General features: G+C 40.3%; 1 protein-coding gene across 3 annotated transcripts in view; it reads right to left on the bottom strand.

Annotated features, from left to right (window-relative positions):
* Positions 1–13,939, bottom strand: part of LOC107763396 (putative cyclic nucleotide-gated ion channel 20, chloroplastic) — a 68,278-nt gene that overhangs the window by 18,937 nt on the left and 35,402 nt on the right. The window contains exon 11 of one of the 3 annotated variants that reach the window (XR_012708667.1): positions 11,178–11,307. The exons of the other annotated variants lie outside the window; for them this stretch is intronic. The gene's annotated coding sequence lies outside the window, so the exon portion shown is untranslated. The remainder of the gene's footprint in view (positions 1–11,177; positions 11,308–13,939) is intronic. 3 annotated transcript variants of the gene reach the window in all.

Raw genomic sequence — 13,939 nt, 5'->3', positions numbered from 1 at the left:
TGTATTTAGTATGAGGTAACTTGATCTCGTGGAAGAGCAAGAAATAGAATGTAGTTGCTCGACCTAGCGCCGAAGCCGAATATCGGGTCATGGCTATGGCGACGTGTGAGTTAGTTTGGGTCAAGCAGTTGCTCAAGGAGTTAAAGTTAGGAGAAATCAGCAAGATGGAACTAGTGTGTGATAACCAAGTTGCTCTTCATATTGCGTCAAATCCGGTGTTCCATGAGAGGGATAAACACATTGAGATCGACTATCACTTTGTTAGAGAAAAAATACTTTCAGGAGATATTGTTACAAGTTTGTAAAGTCGGATGATCAACTAGCAGATATTTTCACTAAGTCTCTTATTGGTTCTCGTATTAGCTACATGTATAACAAGCTCGGTACATATGATGTGTATGCACCGGCTTGAGGGGAGTGTTAGTTTACAGATATGTATAGTGTAGTCTTGTCCCACATTGGAAGAGGAGTAATATCTCCTTGTAGTGTATAGCTATAAATAAGGACCTCTTGTATTATATTTATTATCCAATATCAATAACATATTTACAACTGCTGCAGTTTTTGAAATGCACATCTGATGAAACTGTCAACCAACAACTGCTGCCTGGAATTGCTCCAGCAGTTTAGTCTATTCCTAGTTTTTAGTTGTCTGATCTTATCTTATTATGTGGTTCTATAAATATGTAATTAGTACTAGTTATTTAGGCATGTTCTATCAGAAGTAAAAGTACTTAATTTGGAGCCTTGTCCTCTCCATACGGACAACTTTATTGGTGTAAGTGTGTTTAAGATTCTTGCACAAACTATTGACAATAATATTAACTTCTTTGTTCTATTTCTTCTATTATCTACTTCTGGTTACTATCAGTTTGGTATCAGACCAGATCGATCCAAAATGGTCAATACCAGATCTTCTAATTCTCAAGAAGACGTTCCCAATGTTGAATCCCTTGCCCAGCAATTATCTGACATAGCATCAAAACTGAATTCAATTGATTCACTGGCAGCAGAAGTTGCTACGTTGAAAGCCCAGATTGGCCGCACCCAACAAGAGGAAACCAGTTACCGAACCCGTCATGGAGGAAAGTCCGCTTGGCATGAAGAGGAAGAAGATATCGATAGTCCAAGGAGGCCAAAAAATCCTTCACGGAGGCCACACACGAAGATGGAAATCCCTAGATTTGAAGGAGGTTATCCCAAAGGATGGATTTTGAAAGCAGAAAAATATTTCTGCTACTATCAAACTCCAGAAGAACACAAAATTGACATTGCTGCAATGTATCTGGAAGGTGATGCTCTTGATCTCTTCTCTTGGATTAATCGTGAGCGGACGTTGCTTTACTGGGAAGAGCTTGTTAAAGCATTGCAAGAAAATTATGGTCCTGCGGAGTTCCAAAACCCGGACGAGCATCTCTGTAGCATCCAGCAAACAGGTTCTGTACAGGAGTACCATCAAGAATTTGCAAAACGTTCTTCTAGAGTCACAAACTGGCCAGATCATTGTCTGTTAGGTGTGTTCTTAAATGGGCTTGTGAGAAGGCACGGGAGAAAATATGTTATTGATATAGGATGAACAATACAATACAAGAGGTCCTTATTTATAGCTATACTATACAAGGACATACTACTCTTCTACCAATGTGGGACAATACTACACTATATACATGCTGTAAACTAACACTCCCCCTCAAGAAGGTGCATACAAATCATATGTACCGAACTTGTTACATATATAACCAATACGAGGACCAGTGAGAGACTTGGTGAAAATATCTGCAAGTTGATCATTCGACCTCACAAACTTTGTAGCAATCTCTCCTGAAAGTATCTTTTCTATGACGAAGTGACAATCAATCTCAATGTGTTTAGTTCTCTCATGGAACACCGGATTTGATGCAATATGAAGGGCAGCTTGATTATCGCACACAAGTTCCATTCGACTGATTTCACCTAACTCCTTGAGCAATTATTTGGTCCAGACTAGCTCACATATTGCCATAGCCATTGCTCGATATTCTGCTTCTGCACTAGACCGAGCAACTACATTCTGTTTCTTGCTCTTCCAGGACACCAAATTTCCTCCTACTAAAACACAATATCCAGACGTAGAACGTCTATCAGAAGGTGATCCTGCCCAATCAGCATCTGAGTATCCAATGATCTGCTCATGACCTTGATCCTCAAAGAGTAACCCTTTGCCTGGAGCCGATTTTATATATCGAATAATGCGGACAACTGCATCCCAATGACTATCACAATGAGAATTCATAAACTGACTTACAACACTCACAGGATAAGAAATGTCGGGTCTAGTCACTGTGAGATAATTTAATTTTCCAACTAGCCGCCTATAGCTTGCAGGATCGCTAAGCGGCTCCCCCTGTCCTGGCATAAGTTTAGAATTCGGATCCATCGGAGTGTCAACAGGTCTGCAACCTATCATCCCCGTCTCCTCAAGAATGTCTAAAGCATATTTTCTTTGAGAAATAACAATACCTGAGCTAGACTGGGCAACCTCAATACCTAGAAAGTACTTCAATCTGCCTAGATCCTTAGTTTGGAAGTGCTGGAAGAGATGCTGCTTCAGATTGGTAATACCATCCTGATCATTGCCAGTAATAACAATATCATCAACATAGACTACCAGATAAATACAGAGACTTGAAGCAGAGTGCCGATAAAACACAGAGTGATCAGCTTCACTACGAATCATGCCAAACTCCTAGATAACCGCGCTGAACTTACCAAACCAGGCTCGAGGAGACTGCTTTAGACCATAAAGTGACCGACGCAAGCGACATACAAGGCCACGAGACTCCCCTGAGCAACAAAACCAGGTGGTTGCTCCATATAAACCTCATCCTCAAGATCACCGTGAAGAAAGGCATTTTTAATGTCTAGCTGATAGAGGGGCCAATGACGAACCGCAGCCATGGATAGAAAAAGGCGGACCGAAGCCACTTTAGCCACGGGAGAGAAGGTATCACTGTAATCGAGCCCAAATATATGAGTATATCCTTTGGCAACAAGACGGGCCTTAAGTCGATCAATCTGTCCATCGGGACCAACTTTGACTGCATAAACCCAACGACAACCAACGGTAGATTTACCTGAGGGAAGAGGAACAAGCTCTCAAGTACCACTTGTATGTAAAGCAGACATCTCGTCACTCATAGTCTGTCGCCATCCTGGATGAGACAACGCTTCACCTGTAGACTTAGGGATGGAAACCGAGGACAAAGAAGATATAAAAGCATAATGGGGAGATGACAGACGATGATAGCTCAAACCGACATAATGAGGATTAGGGTTAAGTGTGGTCCGTATACCTTTCCGAAGCGCAATCGGTGTACTAGGAGCAGGGTCCGCAGCAGGAGCAGGGTCAGGTACAGGACGAGAACCAGTTGGGCCTGATGGAAGACACAAACGACGATGATAAGTCAAGAGTGGTATTCCTGTGGCTGGAGAACTAGGGGGAACAACACTAGACTCCTCAACGGTTGGTATGGATGAAACCTCTGTGGTCGAAGGTGGAGGAGGAGCTTTAGTAAACTTCTCAAAGGTCGGTATAGGTAAGACCTCAGATATATCATGGTGGTCAGCAGAGGTAAAGAAAGGTTTAGACTCAAAAAATGTGACGTCAGCTGACATAAGGTACCTACGAAGATCTGGAGAATAACAACGATATCCCTTCTGAACACGAGAATAACCAAGGAAGACACACTTGAGAGCACGAGGAGCTAACTTATCTTTCCCAGGGGTTAAGTTATGAACAAAACACGTGCTCCCAAAAACACGAGGAAGAGAGTATAAGGGTAACTGGGGAAACAATACTGAATACGGAATCTGATTCTTGACGGGAGATGAAGGCATCCGATTAATCAAATAACAAGATATGAGAACTGCATCGCCCCAAAAACGCAACGGAACACGAGATTCAATTAGAAGTGTGCGAGCAGTCTCAATAAGGTGCCTATTCTTTCTCTCAGCAACCCCATTTTGCTGAGGGGTATAAAGACAAGATGTCTGATGAATAATTCCTTGAGAAGTCATAAACTGCTGAAATTGAGAAGATAAATATTCTAAGGCATTATCACTGCGAAAAATGCGAATAGAAACACCAAATTGGTTTTTGATTTCAGCACAGAAACTCTGGAATATAGAAAATAACTCAGAACGATCTTTCATTAAGAAAAGCCAAGTACATCTTGAATAATCATCAATGAAACTGACAAAATAACGAAATCCCAAGGATGAACTGACTCTACTAGGACCCCATATATCAGAATGAACTAAGGAGAAGACAGACTCTGCATGACTCTCAACACTACGCGAAAAGGAGGCTCGGGTATGTTTCCCAAGTTGACACGACTCACAATCTAATGTAGACAAACTAGATAAACTAGGCACCATCTTCTGAAGTTTGGATAAACTCGGATGTCCTAAACGTCTGTGGATTAGATCTGGAGGATCTGTAACTAGACATGTTTTGGAAGGACTGAGTGAGTTAAGGTAGTAAAGGCCTTCTGATTCACGTCCTGTACCAATTGTCTGTCCCGTACTGCGGTCCTGCATAATAAAAGAATCGTCAATAAAATATATACCACAATGGAGGGCACGAGTCAAACGACTAACAGATGCAAGACTAAAAGGACAGCCAGGGACATAAAGAACGGAATCTAGGGTGATAGAAGACAAGGGATTAGCTTGTCCAACTCCTTTTGCCTTAGTTTGACATCCATTGGCTAAAGTAACAGTGGGAAGAGACTGTGAATATACAATATTTGACAAAAGTGATATATTACCAGAGATGTGATCAGAAGCGCCGGAGTCCATGACCCATGGGCCAAGAGTGCTAGATTGGGAAACACAAGCAAAAGAATTACCAGAAACAGAAGTATCAGTATGAGCCACTGAGGCTACTTGTGGAGATATCTGCTTACTTGCTCGATACTGAAGGAGCTCATTATATTCTTCTTTAGATAAAGAAAATCCTTGGTTACCTGGAGTCTCTGTCTGAGCAATGTAAGCATTTTTGGATGGACGATCATGTAAGGAATAGCACATTTCACGAGTGTGTCCAAGTTTGTGACAATAAGAACACTTGGGTCTAGATCTTCCAAAACGACCTCCTCCCCGTCTATGCTCCATAGTTTGAGATGCCCGAACATCCATTGTCTGGGATGCAAGAACAGAGAGAATAATTCATCAACTGTCGGGACAGACGGACTAGCCAAAATTTGGTCGCGTACTGAATCAAGATCATTAGGAAGTCCAGCGAGGGTAAGAACGAGAAACATCTTTTGTCGCTGCTCTTGTTGTTTTTCCACACTAGCAGAAACTGGCATCAACTTCTCAAATTCCTCCATGACTGCCTGTACTTGACCCAAGTAAGTAGACATATCCAATTCCTGCTTCTTTAAGTTTGTCATCCGTGATATCACATCATAGAAGCGAGATATGTCATTAGTGTATAAGGTGCGTGCCTTTGCCCAAACCAAATAACATGTCTGGAATGGACGAAACAAGGGCATCAACTTGGAAACAATAGATCGCCACAAGATGCTACATAACTGTGCATCGATTTTTGCCCAAAGTGCTATTGCCTTTTCATCTCCATCGCTAGACTGTTTGATTAGATGATCTTGAACACCTTGACCTCTACACCATAACTCGACAGATGAAGCCCAAGCTAAGTATTTTGAACCTCCCATTAAAGGCTCCGAGGTAATAATAGCACTAGAGCTTCCAGAACTCATGTTTCTAGACCCAAAAGCATCAAATCCCAAAGACATTGTTGCAAATTATTACCAAATAGGAGAAAGAATCAACTGTAATCCAATAAAACAGTGTACGGAAACACAGAAACAGAATACTGAAATACTGTAGCTGCCGGAATCTACTGTAGCTGTCGGAATAGTATTGTAGCTGTCGGAAATAGTATTGTAGCTGCCGGAATTTTTCACTGGGGTTTGGTCGCCGGACAGTGACGACTCTTGTGGTAGTGTTGGATTTCGCACAACACTGACAGAAATGAAGCAGATAGAAAACAGCTTTAGAAAATACTGATTTCTCTTTCCCGGAATCGCTGGAATTTATGCACAGCGATAGGTCTCTCACAATTGCTCTGATACCATGTGAGAAGGCACGGGAGAAAATATGTTATTGATATAGGATGAACAATACAATACAAGAGGTCCTTATTTATAGCTATACTATACAAGGACATACTACTCTTCTACCAATGTGGGACAATACTACTCTATATACATGCTGTAAACTAATAGGGCTAAAGGAAGAACTTAAATCTGATGTTAGAATTCACAAGCCCAGAACACTTTACAAAGCAATGAGTTTGGCACTTGAATTTGAAAACAAATTAGGCCCAATTCGCAGCAATAGAGGGCCTAATTGGACCCCAACTAGTAGACCAACTATACAAAACCCATTGCACTCTATTAAAAATACCCAGAATAATGCTGCTTCTTCCTCTGCACATCAAAATTCACGAAGCAGTGTTTCTACCAACCCAGCAGCCTCCCAACCACTTCAAACAGGAACATGGGATATCGAGAGGAGAAATCTCATGGCACAGGGGCTTTGTTATCATTGCCACGAGAAATTTGTTCCAGGTAAATTTACGAAACTATCTCTCATGGACTTACAGGAGGAGATCAATTAGATGATATTGATGACGTCAACGCCACCAGCGGTGGCAAACCTCAGGAAACTGACATTGCTGAAATTTCATTTCATGCCATTTTGGGACACTCAGTTGGTACTACAATGAAGCTTCAGGGTGCAATCAACCAGAGACGGGTTTTAATACTTGTGGATAGTAGTTCCACGCATAACTTTGTGGTTGAATCCATTGTAGAAGAGCATAAACTTCCAATAGAAATTGTTCCAACATTTGGTGTGCAGATAGGGAATGGGGACATCATACGCTGCAATAAAGAAAACCGAAATCTTCAAATTCAGTTGCCAGGCTTAACCATCACTCAGGATTACTACCCTTTTGCAATTGGAGGGGCTGATTTGGTCTTTGGTATCAAATGGTTAGCTTCTCTTAACACTATTCAAGCTAACTGGAAGGATATGTTCATAATTTTCAATTGGCAAGGGAAACGCTACAAACTGCAAGGGGTGAGATAGGCGAATTCCAATGTGGCTTCCCTCCAATCTTTTAACAAGTTATCAGAGAATCCGGATAATCCAATTCAGACACTTTTAGATGAGTTTCAGTGTGTGTTTTCTGAACCAAGAGCATATTCCCATGTTATTCCTCTGTTACCAAATTCTAAACGTCCAAACATAAGACCTTATCGTTACCCACATAGCCAAAAGACTGAAATTGAGAACCAAGTTGCTGCTTTATTAGAATCCGGTTTCATTCGTCCTAGCTCAAGCCCTTTTGCTAGTCCGATTCTGTTAGTGAAAAAGAAAGATGATTCTTGGAGGTTTTGTGTGGATTACCGTAGCCTTAACAAAATCACTGTACCAGACAAATATCCCATACCCAATATTGATGAGTTACATGGAGCTACTATTGTTTCAAAAATTGATCAACGTTCAGGATACCATCAAATCCGAGTCCAACCTGATGATGTCCATAAAACTGCCTTCCGTACTCATTTAGTCCATTATGAATTTCTTGTAATGCCTTTTGGGCTCACCAATGCACCATCCACGTTCCAAGCTGTCATGAACGATCTTTTCAGGCCATATCTTAGAAAATTCGTCCCGGTTTTCTTTGAACGATATACTAATATATAGTCCTTACCCTCAAACACACCAACAACACCTGCAAACAGTCCTTCATCTTCTATCCGTCAATTTCTTTTTTGTTAATCCAAAATAATGTCTATTTCAACAATCCCAAGTTGGATTTTTGGGCCATGTGATTTCCCGAGATGGAGTAGCCGTGGATCCGGACAAAATATCCGCTGTTTTGGAATGGCCTATGCCAAATGTCAAAGAACTTCGCGGTTTTTTAGGTCTCACAGGGTATTACATGCGGTTTGTTAAGAACTATGGGATCATTGCTCGTCCTTTAACAGAATTGACCAAGAAAGATGTTTTTCTATGGAATGCAAAGGTAGAAGAGATTTTTCAACATCTTAAGAGGATCTTGACATCAGTGTCGGTGCTTCGTCTTCCCGACTTTACTCAGCAATTTACAGTTGAGTGTGACGCTTCATCTGATGGAGTAGGGGCTATTATACTGCAACAGTACCATCCTATTGCATATTTTAGTAAGGGATTCTCCTTTTCTATTCGAATTAAATCTATTTATGATCGCGAGTTATTGGCTTTGGTCCTTGCATTGCAAAAATGGAAGCACTATCTTCTGGGTCGGCATTTTATTGTCACTACTGACCAGTGCAGCCTCAAATACCTCTTGAATCAGCGGGTGACTACTGCTTAACAGCAGCGATTGTTGGTTAAATTGTTGCCTTTTGATTTCACTATTGTCTATAAGTCTGGAAGTGAAAACAAAGGAGCTGATGCCTTATCCCGTCGCCCTCAACATGCTGATTTTTTTTACTTTGGTGATGCCTATTCCATTAGACTTCAGTGATTTGAGAGAAGCAATTGAAGCTGATCCATATACTAAGCAGATTCGAGATCAACTTTCTTCTGATCCTTCAACTTATTCAGATTTTTCGTTGTCTGCTAACCATCTTTATTACAAATCTCGGCTGGTTATTCCCGATTATCCTGAGCTCAAAGCCAAGTTATTCCCGATTATCCTGAGCTCAAAGCCAAGATTTTAGCAGAGGCGCATGATTATCCAACAGGAGGGCATGAAGGATACTTGAAAACTCTCAAAAGAGTATCTGCAAATTTTTTCTGGCATTGTTTGAAGCATGATGTTAAGTTGTTTGTCCTGAATTGTTTGATATGCCAGCAACATAAATATGAAACATTAGCTCCAACTGGTCTCTTACAACCTCTGCCTGTTCCTAACAGAGTCTGGGAGGATATCTCCTTAGACTTCATTGTTGGACTTCCTCCTTCTAATGGCTTTGATACTATTCTTGTCGTGGTGGACAGGTTTAGCAAATGCAGCCATTTTCTTGCTTTATCTCATCCCTTTACTGCCAAAACAGTGGCTGGTGTTTTTTTGTAAAGAAATTGTCAGATTGCATGCTTTACCTTGCTCCATTATTTCGGATCGTGATGTTGTTTTCTCAAGTATATTTTGGCAGGAACTTTTTCGCCTTAGTTGCACGCGTCTCCATATGGGTACTTCATATCATCCCCAATCTGACGGTCAAACGGAGGTGGTCAATCGATGCCTTGAAACTTATTTGCGCTGTTTTGCACACGACAAGCCAAAATCATGGCTTCGGTATCTACCTTGGGCTGAATACTCTTTCAATACTAGTTACCATTCTTCAGCCAATATGACCCCTTTCCAGATAGTGTATGGAAGAGAGCCACCGCCCTTGCATTCCTTTGGTCATGGCGAAACTAAAATTGCTGACCTTGAACAGCAGCTCGTGGAGCGAGATTAGATGTTAACATTACTACGTTCCAATCTCTTGAAGGCACAATCCAGGATGAAATCTTAAGCTGATTCCAAGCGGCGTGACTTATCTTTTAATGTGGGTGATGCTGTCTTCCTTCGTTTGCCAAACGTCCTAATGAGAGGCTTTCTCCTCGATATTTTGACCCGTACAAAATTGTGCGCAAAGTTGGTCATGTTGCTTATGAATTGCAGTTGCCTCAAACATCCAAGGTTCATCCCATTTTTCATGTTTCGTTGCTTCGCCCTGCTCGTGGTTGTTCTGATGTTACCTCTCCACCACCCTTACCACTTTCGGGTGAATTGAAACTCATGTTGGAACCTGAAAAAGTTTTATCGCATCGTTGGGTGAAAGAATCTGGAGTGCCAACTCTGGAACTACTTATTCAATGGCATCATCGTCCTATTGAAGAGGCTAGTTGGGAAGACTATGACCTGCTTGCTGTTCAATTTCCTTCTTTCTGCCTTGAGGACAAGGCATCTTTCTGGGGGGTGCACTGATAAAGTCCCAATTCTAAAGACTTATTCTAGAAGAAAGAAGAAAGTATCAGCAAAAGGATAAAGAATTGAATAATCTTGATGAAGTACAACTGCTGCAGTTTTTGAAATGCACATCTGATGAAGCTGTCCACCAACAACTGCTGCCTGGAACTGCTCCAGCAGTTTAGTCTATTCCTAGTTTTTAGTTGTCTGATCTTATCTTATTATGTGGTTCTATAAATATGTAATTAGTAGTTTAGTACTAGTTATTGAGGCATGTTCTATCAAAAGTAAAAGTACTTAATTTGGAGCCTTGTCCTCTCCGTACAAACAATTTTATTAGTGTAATTGTGTTTAAGATTCTTGCACAAACTATTGCCAATAAAATTAACTTCTTTGTTCTATTTCTTCTATTATCTACTTCTGGTTACTATCATCATTGCATTGTCTCCCTAGCATCACACCATCACCTCACTTAGATCTCACATCAAAAGCATTCTTTGTGCCAGTACAATGTTATCCTTCCAAAGCACATCTCAAGGAATGCATCTTCCTTCCCTCTTCCTTCACCACCTTTACCCATCCTTCCTACTAAGAATAAAATATGATTGCATGTTATGTGGTTCTTCTATACTAATATACTTGGGTCATACAGTTCTCGCCAAAATAGCACCATCAATCGCAGACTCGAGTAAATGTGCAGGACAAAGGATCTATTTGAATTTTTTTGAAACAGTGGTGAAAACACCATTATCTTAAACTTGAGACGATATGTGCAAACCAGAGGATTTATTCAGGATGAACATAATTTACAAACAATTATACATTTATTTGTGCAAATAACAATGATCGTAACAAACCAGATGTGCAAACCAGAGGATTTACAAGTTCCAAGCTTCCAATCAATGAATCTCTTCCATGCTGGGGAAGGCTAAACAACTTAAATCTAACCCAAACCAGGAAGCCCCTTTTTTCTTGTCAGTTCAATTTGGTTAAACTAGATTAACAAAAAGTTGAAATGTTTCACAATCTAAACCTTGATTGGCTAGACTCAATGATTCCATCACAATATATGTACTGCAAGTGAGCTCGTCTATAAAAAGCATGAGGAATAAAAGAATAAAGAGAAAAATGATCCAAATGATAGTCCAGTGGAATTAACCTTTTTGATGAATCTAAAAAGATGTCTCCGTATCTCTCTTTGAACGTCTTCGGGAAGATTCTCTAGTAGCATTTCTTCGTTGACCCCGCTGGTAGCTGCCCAATTATATCTCTCTGCCTCAAGAACTCGCCTACAAAGGAGAGGATCATGCCTTTAGGTTTCCTTGTAGTGCAGTAGTGAGAAAGATTTCAATAAAAGCTCATTTCTAGGACACATGGTAGTTTCTCATTTTGGATTAACATTGATCATATTGCTGATGCTTTAATTTGCAAGAATAAAAGAAATACAATGACAACCTCTTCTATATTTCTCGAACAATTAATAGGAAGCTTAAGTGTGGTCCATTTAGGAAAATGGCCTCGCATTACAGCTCAACTAGAATCAATCTATCTCGGAGTCTTTCACTTAGAAGTAGAGATACAGTCGTTACTCAATTTCCAAAAGTACAATAGTTTTGTCCATACAATTTTTGATATTCTTAATATCATTAGATATTTAATAGCTATCCAAGACTCGGAGGTGGAAAGGGTAGTCCAAATTTGACAAAATCATTTGCAAACTTTTGACTGAAAGATTTGAAGGTGATGCACAAGTTGGTTGATAGACATCAGATGGATTTAACTGAGGGGAGGCAGATCATGGGTGCTTGCCTTATAGCTAATGAGTGTGCAAATACCAGACTAAAAAGTAAATAGCCTGGAATTCCATGCAAGTTGGTATTGAAAATGCATATGACCGTGTGAACTGGGATTTCCAACTGCATTGTCCTTAAGAGCATGGAATTTGGAAGGGAATGGATCAAATGGATATTCTTTTGTATCAGCGCGGTAAGATTTTTCTGATGCGCTTCTTCCCTTCACAAAGTGGTATTAGATAAGGAGATCCTTTCTCTTTTTTCTTGTTCCTATTGGTCATGAAGTTCAGCAGAATGAAAAGAATAGTCAGTCATAATGGTTGGATAAGGGGTTTTAAAGTAGCTAGCAGCAAGACCAACAATATGGAAATCTTACGTTTGTGTATGCTGATTATACATTAGTATTATATGATGGCATGGAACAAATAAGGCATTTAAGGCTGATAGCAACTGGTTTTAAAGCACAATATGTAGATTTTGAGAACAAGAAAAGACTTCTTGTATTTCTATGTGTGTTTACATCCTATGAGCAATGCTAATTAAGGAAATAAAATAAATATATATAATCAAATCAAATCAAATATACTAAATATAATCAAATCTCCTGAAATCATGTTAATCAACAATTTCCTAAATATAATCAAATCTCGTTGAATCATGTTAATCAACACTCTTCCTCAAGTTGGTGCAAAGATGTTGCACATGCCCAACTTGCAACTCAATGTATGGAAAGTTCGCTTGTTGAGACCTTTGGTAAACACATCAGCTAATTGTTTTTCCAACGGCAGATGAAACAAACTCAAGACATTAGTTGTAACTTTTTTCTTTGATGAGGTGTCAATCAATTTCCACATGCTTTGTTCGGTCATAGTGGACTGGATTATGAGCTATACTGATGGCAGCCTTATTGTCACAGTACAAGGAAAGTTTTCCTTTTTCACACAGTCTCAATTCCTCTAGTAGCTTTTGTAGCCAAAGCAGTTCGCAAAAACTCTGGGCCATAGCTCTATATTCTGCCTCCGCACTTGATCTAACAACTACACTTTGCTTCTTGCTTCTCCAAGTAACCAAGTTTCCTCCTACGAGCATACAATAACCGGATGTAGATCTTCTGTCATCTATAGATCCAGCCAATTCGCGTACGTAAAGGATTCTATTTGGAGGTGATCATGTTTGGAGGAGAGGTAGACCTTTCCCTGGAGCAGATTTCACATACCGCAAAATGTAAAAGACAGCTTGAATATGAGGATCTCGAGGATCATGCATGAACTAACTCACCAGGCTAAATGAATAGGATATGTCTGGTCTAGTGTAGGAGAGATATATGAGTCCTCTACCCAACCTCTAATATCTCTTTTTATCAACGGACTCTCCAACTACGCTTTGTAATTTGTGATGCTTTCAATAGGCGATTCTGCGGGTCTGCAACCTGTCATACCAGTTTCTTTTGAGAGACCCAGAATATACTTCCTTTGAAGATTAAGGATTCCTCTTTTTGATCTAGCAACCTCAATTTCCAATAAGTACTGCAATTTTCCTAGATCCTTGATCTCAAATTCATGTGTCAACAACTTCTTCAATCGGACTATCTTTTCTTTGTCATCTCCTATCATTACTATGTCATCAACATAAACTATGAGAATAGTGAGTTTACTCGTTTGATGTCATATGAAGAGGGTATGATTAGCATTGCTTTGTTGGTAATCGAAAGAGATTATTGCTTTGCAAAATGTGTCAAACCAAGCTTTGGGGAGATGACAGACGATGATAGCTCAAACCGACATAATGAGGATTAGGGTTAAGTGTGGTCCGTATACCTTTCCGAAGCGCAATCGGTGTACTAGGAGCAGGGTCCGCAGCAGGAGCAGGGTCAGGTACAGGACGAGAACCAGTTGGGCCTGATGGAAGACACAAACGACGATGATAAGTCAAGAGTGGTATTCCTGTGGCTGGAGAACTAGGGGGAACAACACTAGACTCCTCAACGGTTGGTATGGATGAAACCTCTGTGGTCGAAGGTGGAGGAGGAGCTTTAGTAAACTTCTCAAAGGTCGGTATAGGTAAGACCTCAGATATATCATGGTGGTCAGCAGAGGTAAAGAAAGGTTTAGACTCAAAAAATGTGACG

The sequence above is a fragment of the Nicotiana tabacum genome, chromosome 4 (genome assembly GCF_000715075.1).
Source record: "Nicotiana tabacum cultivar K326 chromosome 4, ASM71507v2, whole genome shotgun sequence".
Classification (NCBI taxonomy): domain Eukaryota; kingdom Viridiplantae; phylum Streptophyta; class Magnoliopsida; order Solanales; family Solanaceae; genus Nicotiana; species Nicotiana tabacum.
This window is presented reverse-complemented; position numbering and strand designations above follow the sequence as displayed.